The sequence below is a fragment of the Odontesthes bonariensis genome, chromosome 16, assembly GCF_027942865.1.
Source record: "Odontesthes bonariensis isolate fOdoBon6 chromosome 16, fOdoBon6.hap1, whole genome shotgun sequence".
NCBI classification, from domain to species: Eukaryota; Metazoa; Chordata; class Actinopteri; order Atheriniformes; family Atherinopsidae; genus Odontesthes; species Odontesthes bonariensis.
In genome coordinates, this window is record NC_134521.1 from 14,892,633 (window position 1) to 14,908,974 (window position 16,342).

The following is a 16,342-nucleotide window of genomic DNA, read 5'->3' on the forward strand; positions in this document are numbered from 1 at the left end:
GCCTGCATTGCGCTCCTGCAGTAAACAGCTTTCTCAGACACTTTCCTCTGCACGCAAGCTGCCAGATGCAGCTCACTTTTACAGATTGTGCCAAGTCTCGCGCTCGGTGCAGCCAAACATTTATTGAATGTGCTATGGGCTATCATTGCTGCTCTTAGTCACGCTGAGAGCGGGTTGGATTTCCAATACCTTTCTAAGTGTCATCACAGTTTTAGCCTTGGTTGTTAGAAAAGCTTGAACTTTTGTAGTGAGTAACGCCGAAAAACACAACAAAAACATCTTTCAAGACGCGGAATTGATTTTAGGAGATGGCAGTTCAGGGTGAAAAGATGCTCCTGTGGCAGCTACGATGCTTTAGCTGTATGAGGATCGAGTCGATGGTTTGTGAGGGTGGTGAACAGTTACAGTCGACTGAAAAGTGGAGGTAGGAAGCTTTCTGTGATGCTCTAGTTGGACACTGGGGGCTAAAAGAAGAGCACAAGTGTGCAGAAATGGTGGAAATGTATGAAATGGAAAAGGAGAGTCATCTGATGAGTGTGTTTTGTCTAGTCCGCTGTAGTTTCTCTTTGTGGAGTTATTTAAAAGGCTTCCCGTAAGCATATTACAAGCAGTCTGTCTCCGAAACACAGCCTACCCAGCTCTTCATGAGGGCCCATGTTTTATCTACAAGGGCACAACTCCGTGAAGCTCACAGCCTAACGACACTTTAATGATCTTCTTTATTAAACTATCCTTCCTGTGGGTGGAAGGAAAAAAAACCACAAAGACATGCGTGCGCTTGCAACCCAAGGCCACTTCCCTCCGATTCAGAAGCATTCAAATTCAAGCCGATACACAAACCTAGAGTGGGTTCACGAACAACAGCACAGTGTTATCCCAGAATAATCAATGCAGGAATGAAATCAAGACAGCAGTCTCTTACAAGTGTGATTAGCTAAGCAGACTTTATCAGTCTGACCAGGGTAGTTTGCAGGGCGGTTGTCTTGATCAGATAAGCTGCAGCAGGGCCTGACTGCATCCCTGCAAACCTTTAATGAGAGGGAAAGACTAGAAAAACCATCAATCCACCTCAAATCAGAGACTAACTCCAAATGGATCAATTCAGTTTTTCCAATCTAAAAAGGGGTGAAATAAAGCCAAAGTGTATGCATGCATCTTAAAAAGGAACATTCTGCAGATTTTGTACATCAAAGCCTGTTGCTCATATCTTTTAGTGGTCTAAAAGAACAAGAACTACGACATCTTTCTAGGATCAAGGTGACATTTACCGAGATCACACACCACAGAGTCTGCTGACTGTTGAGTTTGGATGAAAATGATGAGACTGGTTTGGCGGCATCTTTGTTCAAGCCTTCATTTCAGTTGTTACTCTAACAGAGTCCCCAACTGTGTCCTGCACAGGATGGATAAGGCACAGCAGTGAGGTGTGTGTTTTGTGACAAACCTTCCATTTATTTTTGTAAAACTGAAACAGCGGTGTAGTCTCCACCGCAGGGTGTACAAGCTTAATTTCAACAAGGTCTTACACGGCTCAGTGGCTTAATCTTATGAGGAATGGACAGTGTGATGAAAGAGGCCGACATGACACCAAGATGCCATGCAGGGAGGCTGAAGCCTGAACAGACTCATTGTTTGCACCACCAGGACACCCTTCATTTTGCCATGAATAATGGCAAAATGAATAATGAATCCTTCAGTTTGCTAAAGTCATTGGCTGGGATAATAAAGGAATGACAAAGCTGGAGTTAGTCACCAGGAGAGGATTACTAAATCAAGCTGAGAGCAACATATTCAAACAGGTATGATCCACAAAAGGAATTCACAATTTATGATCAGAGAGACACAACAAAAATTTCCTCAGCTTAAAGGGGCTTTCTACTGTAGCCAGTATCTCTGAAGTGCCTACAGGCTGTTCTTTGTTAGGTTCGGGTGTTGCGGTGCTTTTCCCCTGTTGGGGGCGGCTTGGGTGGGCCTGGGTGATGGTGGGTCTCAGGCCCGGGCTGCTATGACTGGAGTGATTGTGTGGTTTGTTTGTCGTTTGTTTGTTTATTTGTTTTTGTTTGTTTTGTTTTGTTCTTTTCTTTATTTGTAGGGGCCGTCTGGGGTGGGGCGGGTGAGTGCCTTCGGGTTGCCAAGTGGCTTCCCGAATACGCTGCGGGCCCCGGATCTGGTGGACATCGGGCCCTCCTGCTATGTGGCAGATCCCGGGAGACAGGGGTGCCTATTGCAGCCATTCCTTGGCTGCCCTCTCCGGGGGGAGCCTCTCTCCCCCGGTCTTCTGGACCCCCATACCCCTCTCCCTTCTGGCTCCTGTACACAGCACACATTCACACACGTAGGGTTTTGAGGGCGGGTGTGTTCTGTGGGGGGCAGCGGATGGGTCCACGTAGGTGGTCCCCTTTGCTGCACTCTGCAGCCCCCCGCCCTTGTTTTAATTACACCTTAGATAGCACTGAGTGGTGATAGCACTGAGTGGTATCTGGTGGGCGGGGCTCTTTGGGTATGTAGGCTGCCCGGAGGGCCACGCTCCCAGTTCCACAAGGTTGCTTGCCCCTCAATTTTAAATGCTCACTATTAGGAAATATCAAAGAGCCAGAGGGGGGAGGGGAGGGGTCTACCCGCACCCCTGTTGCCTGGTTGTTGCCTGGGGCGGGGGGGACCAGGAGGAGGAGTTGTCCTGCTGGTTCGGGGTCTGTGGTGGCTGGGGGGCTGCTGGCGCCCGAATGTGCCCACTGCGCCACACTCCAGCGGAGTTGGGGGATGGATGCATGTGCTGTGCGAGTGTGTGGATGTGTTTTTTTTTTTTTCTTTTCTGTCTTATATGATTTATGGGGTGTCGTGGTCTGGGTCCTGCTGTCCTCTGACCTGCTTGTGCTGGGCGCTAGCCCAGGGGCACTGGGGCAGGCGCTGGCCCACTGCGGTTGGCTGTCTGGGGCGCCTGGCCCTCTCGGGTGTTGGGTGGGGCCTCTGCCGGGGGGTTTGGTGGCGCTCGGGCTCGCGGGGGCCGGTTACGGCGCGTGGCCCATGTCTGGGTGGCGGGGGCCTGGCGGGGCTTGTAGGCTGCCACCTGTGGTTACCGGGGGGTCTCGGCCCGATGCTTGTGGGGGCTCTGTCCGGGGGCTTCCTCTGCTGTCTTCTGGGGGGATGTGTGGTCGTCCCTATGATGGGCTTCCTGGGTTCTGTGCTCCTTGGGGGCTGTTGGTGGCCTGGGTCAGGGGGGCCTCTCGGCCTGCTTCTGATTGCTGGGGGGGTGGGGATTGTGGCTGTATACACTGATATTTAAGCATGGTTATTATGTGGGACCATCTATGTATATTGCATGTTCATGCACACACACACACACACACTCTCACAAACACATTCATTAGCCCAGTAGCATGCTCACTAAGCAGTTGTTGTGCTGTCCTGTGGTTTAAGGTCGCCTGTGTATTATATGAGATTGCTGCTGCTTGTGCTTTTTTGTTTGTTTGTTTGTGTGTTTGTTCTCTGCTTGTCTGCCTACAGGTGCTCCTGGTGCCTCTAAGGCTGGATTCCCCACAAAAGCCGTGAATTGTCTTCAGTTCTGTTTTTACAGGTGTAGCAGCTGGTTGTCTATTTTTTCATTGTTTTTTATGTTTGTCTCTTCATGTTTCTGTTCCTTTTTTTCCCTTCTTCGTTCTCCCTCTCTCTCTGTCCCCCGGTCCGGTTCGGCACTATCACACTATCACATCATGTTAAGTATTGTAAAAAAAATAAATAGATAAAAATGAGGAGTTGATGGGCATCAAGGGGAGCTTTACATTCATAAAGCTTCCCTTGGCATAGTGTGTTTGGCATAAACGGTATTCAGATTACAATTCTGCTGCCATAATGCTGGACAGGACAAGGGGTTAAAAAAAAAGAAAAAAGAAAAAAGAAAGCTGTGAGTACTTCCATCACTCATCTCCTCATTTACCCGAGTTGCTGACAGCTTACTAACCTTCCAACTCCCAATCAACCCTATATATTTAAGAGTGGACGACAGGGCGGAAAAGTCTAGCTTGGTCAGAGCTTTCTCAACAGAGAGGAATAAAAGTCAGGAAGGGTGGAAAGAGTGTGCCAGCTCCAATCGCATGAGTAACGCTGAGTAGGCTATCATAATGGCTCATAGATGATGAGACATTGAATAATAGAGAGAGGCGTCAAGTTAGCTGGGCATTAATGTGTCCCAGTTTCACTGCAAAGCTTGCACAGAGCCAGAGGCTGGACACCATCTTTTAGGTGCATGTTATTCATAGAAATAATGGTAAACCTGAAGCTTCTCATACGTTACTCATTGTTACTCTTGTGTCCTAAAAAGCCCCACATAAAATCTGCTGTGCTTATCAGTTGACAAACTTTCAGATGTGACCAAGGTTTATTCTGCAAATTTAGGAGTTTCTTACATTGCCTGTCCATTCTGGGATGACCCCAGGGGGTGCTCTGGTGGTCGACTGGGGCAGTGTTTCCCAACCCTGGTCCTCAAGGCTCACAGCCCTGCATATTTTCCATGTGCCCTTGCTCCAACACACCTTATTCAAATAAATGGGTCAGCTTTTTAGCTCTTTAAGCTCTACAGAAGGCTGATAAAGACCAATTAATTTTAATCAGGTGAGCAGGGAATCATGGAAAACATGCAGGGCTGTATGGCTTGAGGACCAGGGTTTGGAAACACTGGACTGGGGTAACAACCCCTGTCTGTTAACGTGTCGATTAGACTGATCACAGAGTAATCACCTCTCCTCTGTTTCACTCCCCAGGTACTATGCCACATTTGTGTTTTTTATTAGAGGCATTTAATTTCACAGGTAAACTTATATTTTTCACTCATGCACACGTTAGCGCTACTAATTTGTCCGATTTCAACACCCCATCACAGAATTGGTACATTGGGTGCTGTAATTTGGTTTTGTAAATTTTGTCCCTTTTGTTGTGGCCACTGTAAGCCAGACCATATTTTCTTTAACATTTACAGTCTTTAAATCAAGAATCCTTGTATTACTCATTGTAACTCTCACGACTGCCAACTTGTTTGACTGCAAACCTCATTAGCTTTGAAGGGCGCGCAGACTTCAGACAGAGAGAGTAAAATATCGATTAGGGAAGCCAAAGCAGCCAGAGGCATCCAAGAGCTCTAGATTTCACTGTTCATCAGCTGTGGCCTGGTTTCACAGGTAGCTGCAAGGCTGCAGACGGCTTTGTGTAGACGAATGAATAGCAAATACCTTCTACGTGTTTACTTCTTTTATTTAGTACAAAGGGTTTGTGTTGGTGCATCCATGGCAAAGATTTCATGGGAGGGAGGCAAAACAAAATAAAACTGACCAGAGATCGTTGAGCTACCTTACAAAGACTCAACACAGCTTTTACCAACTAAATTACCTAAATTAATCCTGGATTTTTTTTTCTCCCCCAGTGGTGCAGCAAGAAATGGAAAGCTGCTCCGAAATATGGTGAAACAGGTTCACAGCAGTGCCAATGAGAGAAAGAGATTGAATGTGATTGTCAAGCAGGAAGGTGTGTGATAACCTGGCATCCAAGCGTGACACTGAATCACTTTCATCCCAGACACACAGAAATCACTGGTGTATTTCATTGCAAAACACTCATCGCAAAAAAGTGCTCATGTGCCATATTTACACGTGCAGGCCTGCATTCAGCTGTAGAAATCTGAAATCTACTATAGTCAGTACAATATACAATATGCTGTAGTCCCACACTTTGGAATCTAACACGGTATTATTCAATTTTATTCTCCCCAAGACACTGCAAATAGAAATTCAACTGCCCCTTCCAGTACAATGCATGGACCGCCGCTCTGGATCAAACTCTGTTGCCACTCTGTGCTGACTGTTATAACCCTGTTAGCAATGGGCCAGGCTGAATTCAATTCAATAGGAAATGGGTGGCTCTCTATTGTGGATGCTGTGCTCTAATTCAAGCCTTACTCATTTGTCTGTTTGCTCCCTTTGGTGAAAAGTCACAGAAAATGCATGTCCAGTGTTTTATTGTCACCCAGGCACAAAACAAAGGGACGCTCGTCCAGATTTGACAACTGCCTGGTTCTACTGAACCAGAAATGGTAGAATTTTCTAAAGATTTAAAGTATTTACAGACTAACAATATCTTAGTTTTCTATCATGTTCCCTTTCTTTAATAAGCGTGCACTTGAATAACGAGAAGGAAACTCTGGCCAAGTCAAAGAAGATAAATTCAAACCTTCCAGCCATCAAAAAAAGAACTACAATACATTAGAATAAACTAATGCCTCCTTATCTTGGCTGTCTTATAAGCCAGACATGCAGAGACCATCAGCTCCTCTGGGACGAGAGCAGTCAGACGTGTAAGTATAAAAAAGAAGACCCGCAGGTTCCCTTCTGCTGTTGCTCGTATCCTCAGTGTCACCAACACCCACTGCTGGCTCTCACTACCGAGAAAAACTTCTTATCTGGCCGCTGTCCAAACAGAAACATTATCTGCTGCTACTGTTCACTTCAAAGACACATGAAAGAGCACATGCATTAGACTGTGGCCTTACATAACCGCAAACCTGTTTGATGTCACATTACCTTGCAAAGCAAAGGCATCAACATACCAGCCTGAGGGAGGGACAAAAAGACATTTTTATTCTGTCTTGAGCCTTCTTCTTCATAAAGTTGTGGGCAAAATCAGAACAACTAAATGATACTAATAAATCTTGATATGCTAACGTGTGGCTTATTTGTTTGTGTTGTGGGACACGTTCATTTGGCAGGACGTTGGGATAAAAAAAAACCTGAGAAACATTTCTTGATTACAGATGCAGGTCCAAAGCTTCAGGTCAGAATTGTTCTTCTGCAGTTGCTTCCTCTGCCATCTTCTTTATCATATTGTCTCCTCTTTTTTTATTTACACAAGCAGGTAGTTTTGAAGAACTGAACAGGTGGGGAGTTCCATGTGGATAACCCAGATGTGATCAAGCGAGGTGACGTAAACCGGGTGCTGATTACTGCAACCGCCTGGGGCTATAAACCCAGACTGTGACCCACATACTCACACCCCCAGATTAAGTATCAACATAGTCACATAAAACTATGTAAAAGCGTTTACATATACAAAATTATGGGTCTAAACAAGATAGATTAGTCACTGTGTATTTGCTGTAAATGTGTCCGTGTCTACCACGATAAAAGCATAACAAAGGGCAGTGCATAACCGTAACGTGTCTCTAGGAAATTGCCTTTTCCGTGGCCACACACAAGGAGTATTTCCATTTTCCCTCTCTATATACATGGAATGGAGATGGGGATGGATAATGTCTGTTCTCTCTCACAGATAGCCAATGCTTCCAGTTAGGAAGTACAGAGATGGAAGCGGAGGGTAGTCTAATACACGAATGAGACGGTGCATTAAGGAGAAACTACAGATAGTAGAGTATGTGTATCTCAGTGAAGATGACCAAAAAAAAACAATCAGTTGAAACTCCCATACAACACTACATGCACGGCACAACAGATGGTGCACAACAGTCTCCAGTCTTAAATAAATAAATATGCAATGAGTTTTTTTTTTTTTTTTTCATTATTTTGACTCCTCTGTGTGCTCACAGTGAGGAATGGTAGCGTGGAAGATTAAAGTTTCCGAGTTGGTGGAAGTTGAACTTTGCCAGCAATGAATCTCCAGGTAGTCAGCAGGGACCTGGCGGAGCATGGGCATAAACAGCAGGGACTCCATCCTAATGTGATGAGCCTTGCTCTAGTCTGCACACAGCCATGCTGATAATTAAGCTCAGCGCGCCTCTGGGAAATCATGCTAATAATGTTCCTCCGACTACCTACATATTTTCAAACGTTTGGCTTAAGGTGAACATCTATAGAGCGGCAAGTAAAACACAACTGAAGAATAAATGTATCTGAAAAAAAGGTTCAGAAAGAGCGAAAAAAAGATGCTAGTGGGGTAAAAAAAAAAGAGGGAGGGACTTGGGTGGCTAGATTTGTAATTAACACATTTAGTGCTTTATTTTCTTCAAAGGTAACTGAGCGGAAAGAAGAATAAGTTGAGAAGGTGCTACTCTTACTTAAATTTTCAACAGGAGCTCACCTTTACCCACAGTGACTCAGACCAAAAATAGAGAAACCTCTGTGGCACTTACCATTGAAAATGACAGAGTTGAGGATACATGGATAAAGCTGGAGGAAGGGAGGAAACCAGTTTAATAGGAACAACCACAAATAGGCGAAACAAAGAAAGGGTGCATGCTCTGAAAGTCTACAAAGCCCGTTTGAAACAACAATGGAATAAACTGTGAGAGTCACGTGAGAGTGGAGATCAAAGCATTTTCTGTGGAAATGATCCTTTACTGTCAGTGGAGGCAAAAGCCCGGTGACCTTGAGAGATGCACATAAAGAGATAAAGGAGAGAGAAAGACGATTAGGAAATAAAGTGCAGAGAGTCGGGAGAGATTAGCGGGGCAATAAAATAGCTTCTGCTATCTTTAGAGTGAACAGACCTGCCTGTGTACTTGTCAATCAGGGCTCAGTAATAGGTCCCTTTATCACCAAACTATTTGTTCCGCTCATTCAGAGGGCTGCAGAGATGGTTCAAGCCCTGAAAACAAGAGTGCATTTAGGAATGTAAATGTTCTATTCAGTCTCACTAAATCGTAATGTTTTCAGCTTGTTTTTCATCTTTTAGATCATCTTATGTGACTGAGTGAAATATAATGATTCTGCGTGGCACTGCAAGAGAAAGCTACAGATAAAAGAACAGACTCAGTGTGAAAGATAAGGCAGCACAGACTTACAGTCTGAGCACATGTCGTGAATATTGTGCTCACAACCAATAGACATCTAGATGGTGTTTGAATTTTATTTTCCTATCTATCAAACATGAGGGCGGAATAAGAAATAAATTTCCAATTGTGGGGAATGAGAGGAAAAGGGAACAAAGAATGAAAGCGATGAGAGAAAAAAGAAGAAAAAAGCCCAACACAGTTTCACAGCCACCAAACAAAGAGCACTTTAATGCGTCTCTGAGCTCCCAGTGCATGCTGAGCCAGCCGAACTCCTGCTTAGGACTGCGAATCTCCATCCTTGGAGCACCGCAGCAATGACACATAACACACTGCATCCAATCTGTCATCTTAATTACTTCCACCTCCATATCACCATTTATTATTTTTTTTATGTTGCAAATCAATTTACACTTCAGACAAATTGCTTGTCTATGACTTTCTTATCTGTTATGATGCAACCCTCAGAGCACTCGAGGTTGTGTCAGCGTACCACACCAAATCCCACCTCTCAAATTGAATTAGGACAGGAGACAAAGTACCCCAGGTTTAATGATGGGAAAATTAGCATTAATGCTACAAAAGAGAAAGTGGGGATTGGATTAAAGACAGTAATCAGCCATGGAGTGACAGTGATGTGTAAGGAAAAAGACTTTTTTAATAAATCAGTGGGTTATTAGGTGAAACCTGTGGATGTGTCCCTGTGATCAATGTGCACTTGTGATGAAGGTGATTTCTATGGGTGTTTGTGTGTTTACAGCCATGTGCCTGAGATTAACCCCATTACTGTGTTGACAGCCTCTGGCCTTGAGTCAAAGCCCTCAACCATCTCCCGGGTTCAGCAGCTGCCTCAGGTCCGAAGGCAAATGTCAACAGTGTAAGCCAGAATAACATCTGGTGGATGGATCGTGTATCCATCAACTCACATCCATGAGCCTCAGTATTAGAAAAGCAAAGGTGCAGAGAAGCATTCCATAACGGATATGGCATTTGCTTTGATTTCAATACAATTGTGTGAGGTTAAAAGTGAAACTGGTTCAATTAATTTGACTCCTGAAGGCCACACAAAGAGAAAACAGACACCTTGAGATGCATAACGGCCACAAAGAAATACAGAGCACCTGTAAAAGAGATGCAACACGGCCACAAAGAGACATAAAACAACTTCGTAGGAAGACAAACAAGAACAAACAAAAAAAAAATGTTGCTTTGGATCAATCAAACAACAAAGCAACTACGAGAAGAAGCAAAATTACTTTATAGTAACACAAAATGACCACAGAAACGTCAACAACTGCCAAGCAAAATAAATGAAGATGCAAAACAGATTTTTAATGCAAACAAAAACACAACACGATATCAATGCAAAAAAAACAAACACCAAAACAAATAACGAAAAAAACGCAGAGATGAAAAGCTACACTGGGTGACCAAAAAAACGTACAATCAAATCAAATCAAAATTACTACAAAGTAACACGCAATGATCACAAAAATTAACCAACCAAGATACAAAAAAACAGAGAGATAACATGACATCAAAATAAAGGAAAATAGCAAAAGAACTGCAGAAGCAGCTGTGTGCTTATTTGTTTTAATTCATATGGAAGTAAATTATTGGTCTGACATTTAACAGAGAGGGGAATGATCCGACTTTGAAGAGATTCAGTTTGATGTGAATCAAGATTTTCACTCAGCCTTGGTGCAGGGGTCTCAGACTGCTGTTGTTAACAGTGTGCAGTGTACTCTTGCGCTTTAAACTTGACTTTTAGGATGTTCAACCAATTTCCAACACCCTCCAGCTTCGAAAACGCTGCACATTCCCCCTGTTAAGCACATGCATAAAAACAAGATATAGGGGAGTTCCGTTGAATAAACACATTTATACATACACACTCTAACCATGCCAGCACTTTGATGGACTATACTGTAGAAATCACAACCCCCCCAACAGAACACCTCAGGTATTTATGAATTCATGAGGTGGGTTCGGAACAGGGCACTTATTTTCCATCTGACTGCCACACATTCTTCAAATTATAGACTGTATCTTAAATGGCTTTCCTAGATGCTGGTGCTCACTCAGCACACAGACGTCCCCGTAACTCAAGAGAGAAAGTGTGAATAGCTCTGCTACAACTATTCACCTTTGTTGTGTAAATGCATTTTGCATCCACACAGTTTTTAAAATGTGTTGCCTTGGCAGCAGGGTGTTTCGAAAGCTGAGGAATAAAGAAATTGGATAAGTATGAATGCGATGTCCACGTGGATGCTGTAGACATAAGTAAATCAGGAGCTCTGCACCTGGACGCTGTATAGCAACCATAAATGAGCTGCCATTAATCAGTTAGTGTGAGTGTGTGGTGAAGGGACCTGAATCTGAAATGAGCCATAAAATGCCCCCGTGTGTGACTCCTGATCTCTATTTCTGTGCATATCACAGAGGGGTGTGCACATGCAGGGGGAAAAAAAGATCTTCTGTGGTTTTCACAACATAATGAAATAAAATTAACGTAAAAAACAGAACTGGTGTGTTTAAAAGAGGTTTATAAATGCATGGCAGTGGGCTTTTGCAGTGATGAACATTTGATCTGTAGAACAGTGAACGAAACATTTCATTTTGCTTTGTCTCTTTAGCAGGTGGTCCGCCAGCTGTGGAAATAAATTGTGGCAGCACAGTGAAAAGGGCAATGCATTACTGGCTCTGGACTCAGCAGCGTGCAGAGCCTTGCTGAGGAAAATCTTTGGACACGACCCACTGCTCTAAAGTATATGCTACACTGTAACAGCTGTATTTTCCTCTGTAAAATTAAAGTAAGATGTAACCTTTTGTAGTCGCTTGTGCAACTTACTCCTTTGCTTCAAAAGAGTGACACGAGGGGATGTTGCTTCCTCACAGAACAGAGGATTCCTATGTCTTGTGCTAGGCAAGCAACCTGCAGGATCATTATCTGACGATATATAGAATGCTTTATAAAGAGTGCAGAATGCAGTCGGGTGCTTGTGATGGGAGGCGGAAACATATTGAATCCCTACATGAGACATGGGGCCCTGCTGGGCTTCTATAATGAAGCTGTGCCCTCCAATCGCTCCCTGACCCACTGGCATTAAAGAAAAATAGAAACCATTACCCTCAGCCATCACCACAGCATACCAAGCAGGACAACCTGGAGCAGAGACAGGTGTGTGTGTGTGTGTGTGTGTGTGCACGTTTGTTTGGTAAGGAATGGGGGAAAAAATGAGGGTACAGCAGAGGAGCCACACTGGACCGGATTCCTACTGTAAGCGAGTAAAATGTTTGGCAAAATATTAACAAGCTGCAGAGCAGCACAGGTTTGCGTGTGAGGAAGTTTTAACATATAGACATACAACATTTCAGACACGTGCAGCAGTGAAAGAGGCGTAGTTTTAAAGAAGATTGGATGTTTTCTTTCAGGCACATTCCAGCAGAAAGCCTCTAAAACTGCCCAGAGAACTTAGAAGCTTTCTATGTCTATGCCAGTGTGTGTATGTTTGTTTCTCAGTACTCCCCCACTAAGCTCATCCGTGCTTGAAAGCATCTTATTAGGAGTAGCATGCCTTTGTTTGTTGTCAATTTCCAACCGAGTAAACTGACTGTCTATGCTTTTCAGCAAAATGCGTGTGTTTATTTTACCAGACTGCTCAGTGACATCTAGAAGTCATTGTTTAGAAGAGAGGTGTAAAACTCCACAGCACCCCAAGGACATGAGAACAAAAGGGGAGTTCTTATCTTAATTCTACTTCTAATTTTTGGGCTGCCTTCATGAAAAAAAGGGGGTGCATCAGTTGCAGCGATTACGTCCTCCACTGTTGGCTGGTCTCTCAAATCGGAGTGCTAGTGGCTGGAGATCATCTGATCTGCGGATCTCTGAGATCAAGTTCAGTCCAATAGATGGAGCACTAAAGCATTATGCCTCAGATAGATCCTTTAGATTAGATGGGTTCTCTCCTGTGGCTCCGCTTTTCCTTTCTCTATCCTTTGATTACACTTCCTTTCCTTTTCTGTTACTGTTTTAAGGGTTAAACAAAGGGAAAAGAAATGGAATGACTTGGTTGACAAATGACAAGCAATATCCAAAGCATCAACAGTTGGAGTTTGGACTAACATGGGTGCACTCTTTAACACATTTACACAATGTTTAGAATGAATCATAAACCAAACAATGTGTAAAAATGTGTTAGCACCAACAGATGTATTCATTGATATTAACAGAGGACTAAATGTTAAATGAGAGATACTGCGCTTTTTCTTTTTTTCCTGTCTTATATGTATTGTTTTGGTGTTTTATGTTCAGATGAAACATGCCAACATTTCAAATAAATGACTTGAAAGTACGCAACATAATGATGTTAGCCTTAAAATCAAGGCTTCAGACAGCTTCCTCTTCCTTTCATTCTGTATAAATTGCAAGGCCACTCTTAATAGGTCCAAGCTAATAACTTTTATGTATCACTTTCAGCACAAGTCTGAAAGGTGTGCAGCTATATTACCTGTTATATCCTTTAATCCATCTGACACTCACCTGGAGGAATGGTGACAATGAACCCGGGTGAGATGATGAATAACATTTTCCTATAGCTGACAACAACTATGCTTGTTACCGTTTGTACAATAAAACCTTCTTGACTAAGAGGCAAATCACAGGTCTTTATGACACCACTTGTTCTATAAGCTTGGTACTGTACATCCTGTTTTCATCATGATCTGAGACGCTATGAATTTGACATTGATTGCTTTTCAATCAGGTATAAATCTATGTCAGCATGCTGGTGGGTTGCCTGTTATTGTTTGAACGAATGGAAAAAAAGAATGAAAAGTTTAGTTTCCTTCCCACTGTGATAACATTGTTATTATTACATAACTACTTGCAGCACCAACCTAAAAATCCAATATTCAGGATAGACTTAAATACATCAAATAAAAGTCCTCATCATTTGAAAACTATATTTTTGCTGATAGACAGGCACAGACAGCGAGCAGTCCCAAAAGCTTCTGAAAACCCAGACACAGCAAAGAAGAATGGGAGTCTATTTCAGAAGAGAAGATAAACCTAGTCTCTTCCTATATACTCAAATACTCGTTCCCACTCCCACTTTCTGGTATGTGCTGAAACTTCCTGTGAATGGTTCAAAAGTCTGAATTAGAAACTAATCAGTTCGATCTGGATTGAGAACGGCTGTTTTTGTCGGACCAAGGTTTGGCTGTTTAGTTCAGACTGTGGAGCGGGGGATGTTTCAAACCTGTAATTTTTCGTAATCAATCTGAAAAGTCAGAAAGTCAAATGTGTGAAATATGAAAGCACTCTTATAGAACTCTGCTTGTTAGCTTATATGAATTGCTTTATCATAGCAACACAACACGTGGAAGGAAAACTCTGACCATATGCGTTTTATACCCCAGATACAAATTAGGACTTTGACTACACATGACCTATCTTGATGTACAGTCCAATCTAGCATAAATTAAATTAATCAGATGTGTGCCGTTGCTCTCTTTGTGCCTGCTGAGGGTTTGTCTGAGCAAAGCCGTATGCAACCATCATGTAAAAGTGACCAATGTCAGACTGACAGGATGCCATCACTTTAACAGCTCGATGAAGCCATTAATATTGCATATCTCATGTCTCAAAGGGTCTTCATTGTCATTTAATGTACTCCAGCACACAAACAGCTACATTAGCTTTACTATGTTCCTGACAGAAATGTTTTCCACTTCAGTTGACACCTGAATGCATTTAGCCAGACGCGCACTTATGAACAGCAGCCTATATAGAAAGCTGTTTATTTACAATTCAGAATGTGACGGAAAGAAAAACCTATTGTTACGACTCACAATAAGTATCAAAAGTTTACCATACAGACACACCCTGTTGTAATATTTGATGCTGAGGACATTCATGCTGTCCAGTTGCACATTCCAGATCTAATTAAAGCTGATTATTGAAAGGTTTGAGAAGTTCCTATTCCCAAATCAAGAACAATAAATCCCGTTAATTAGTAGGTGTACAGCTAGTTTTCCGAACCTCCACATCATCAAGTACTCAAAGACTGTATGTTGGGCCCTTTGCGTGCTTCTGGAATTTGGACAATCTGAGTCTTTCAGGGAGGAGGACCATAAAGAGTAAAGAGTGAATATTGCTAATGGTAGCGTGTTTATGCTCAGTGCTCTGAGGGCTACAATGCATTCAGAACTGGTCCAAAAACTACGGCTATCTGCCCGGTGACAAGCATGTACCCACGTCAACATGAGGGGCGGCATTACATTGTTCTACAGGTCTAGTAGGAAAACTATTTCTGATAAGCTCTACTGTCTGAGACAGTAAGGCCTGTTTATTCATTTTGATTCACCTGCAGACATCAACCCAACACACTGTGACTGAAAATGAGAGTCAACTCTTACAGTAACGTAAAATTAAAAAAAACTCTGTTTTTGTCCCTGAGTTGTTGCCGTCTGTTCAGAAAACATCACATTTATACATGTGTGTTTGTGTAAAAATAAAGTGAGCTGTACCCACCTTTGTAGCTCTTACTGCAGCACCCTCAGTGAAAATAAATGTGTGCATCCGGGTGTTTTGTTTCCAACAACGGAGACTTTTACAGCCAATTTTGTATCATCTAAAATGGAAGATCTTGTATCTCAATGGAACCTTCCTGATTAAATAATGGAGAACAAAATAAATGAATGAATAAAGAAATCAATGCCAATAAACATTAGAGCCAATTAATACCTGCCACTACTGAATGAATGACACAGGACTAAATGCAGATGGAACACTTGACTTAAGGTTTCTCTTCCACTGAGAATCACGTGAAAGTCCCTAGTGGAGTCCCATGATAAAAATGGTGGGGCAGAAATGCCTATTCATTGGTAAAACAGTGCCTGTGTGTTTGTGGCTGTTCAGGGTTGATGCTGAAATGATCTGTTTGATGGGGTAAGAGCCTCAGCTCAGAGGTGCAGACTTACGGTTTTTGAAGAAAATAAGCAGGTATGCGAAATGTATTTTCATGACAAACAATGCTGATAGCTTTGAGAGAAATAGTGGAAATATGCATTTCAGCTATCTAATCCCAGTTTGTGCAACGTAGCAGGTCTGTTGTATTTGCTCTAGAGCTTGAAGTGTCAAGCTTACTTTTGTGATTGTTTCATGTGAGTTTTTAATCCGTGTTGTTTGTTTTTTAGGCACACAGAGTGTATAAAGATGGATTGACATTATTGTTGCTTCTAACTGCTGATTTAACTTCCATTTATTTCAGTCATCTTAGCTACAAATTAAATTAAAAAAAATAATTATTTACAGTCCTCACTACCACAAATTTTGATATATTCACTTCAGATATGGTGCTGTATACACTATATCTTAGTGTATTTTAAAATGTTTTTCTCCTGGATCTCAAACATCCTTAATGAGCATGTTTTTTCCTCACTGAAAAATGACTGACACTCAGATGCACACATACTTACACATCTCTTAATGACGTCTCTTTAAATGCCATCCATGCTGATTAATAGAGGATTTTAGCAGCTCCCCTCAGCCTTCCTCCACATTATCTCTTT

The 16,342-nt window shown here is 42.6% G+C and overlaps 1 protein-coding gene across 1 annotated transcript in view; it reads right to left on the reverse strand.

Annotated features, from left to right (window-relative positions):
• The window catches only part of lhfpl7 (LHFPL tetraspan subfamily member 7), a 107,439-nt gene that overhangs the window by 3,253 nt on the left and 87,844 nt on the right, over window positions 1-16,342 (reverse strand). The gene's annotated exons all lie outside the window — the stretch shown is intronic.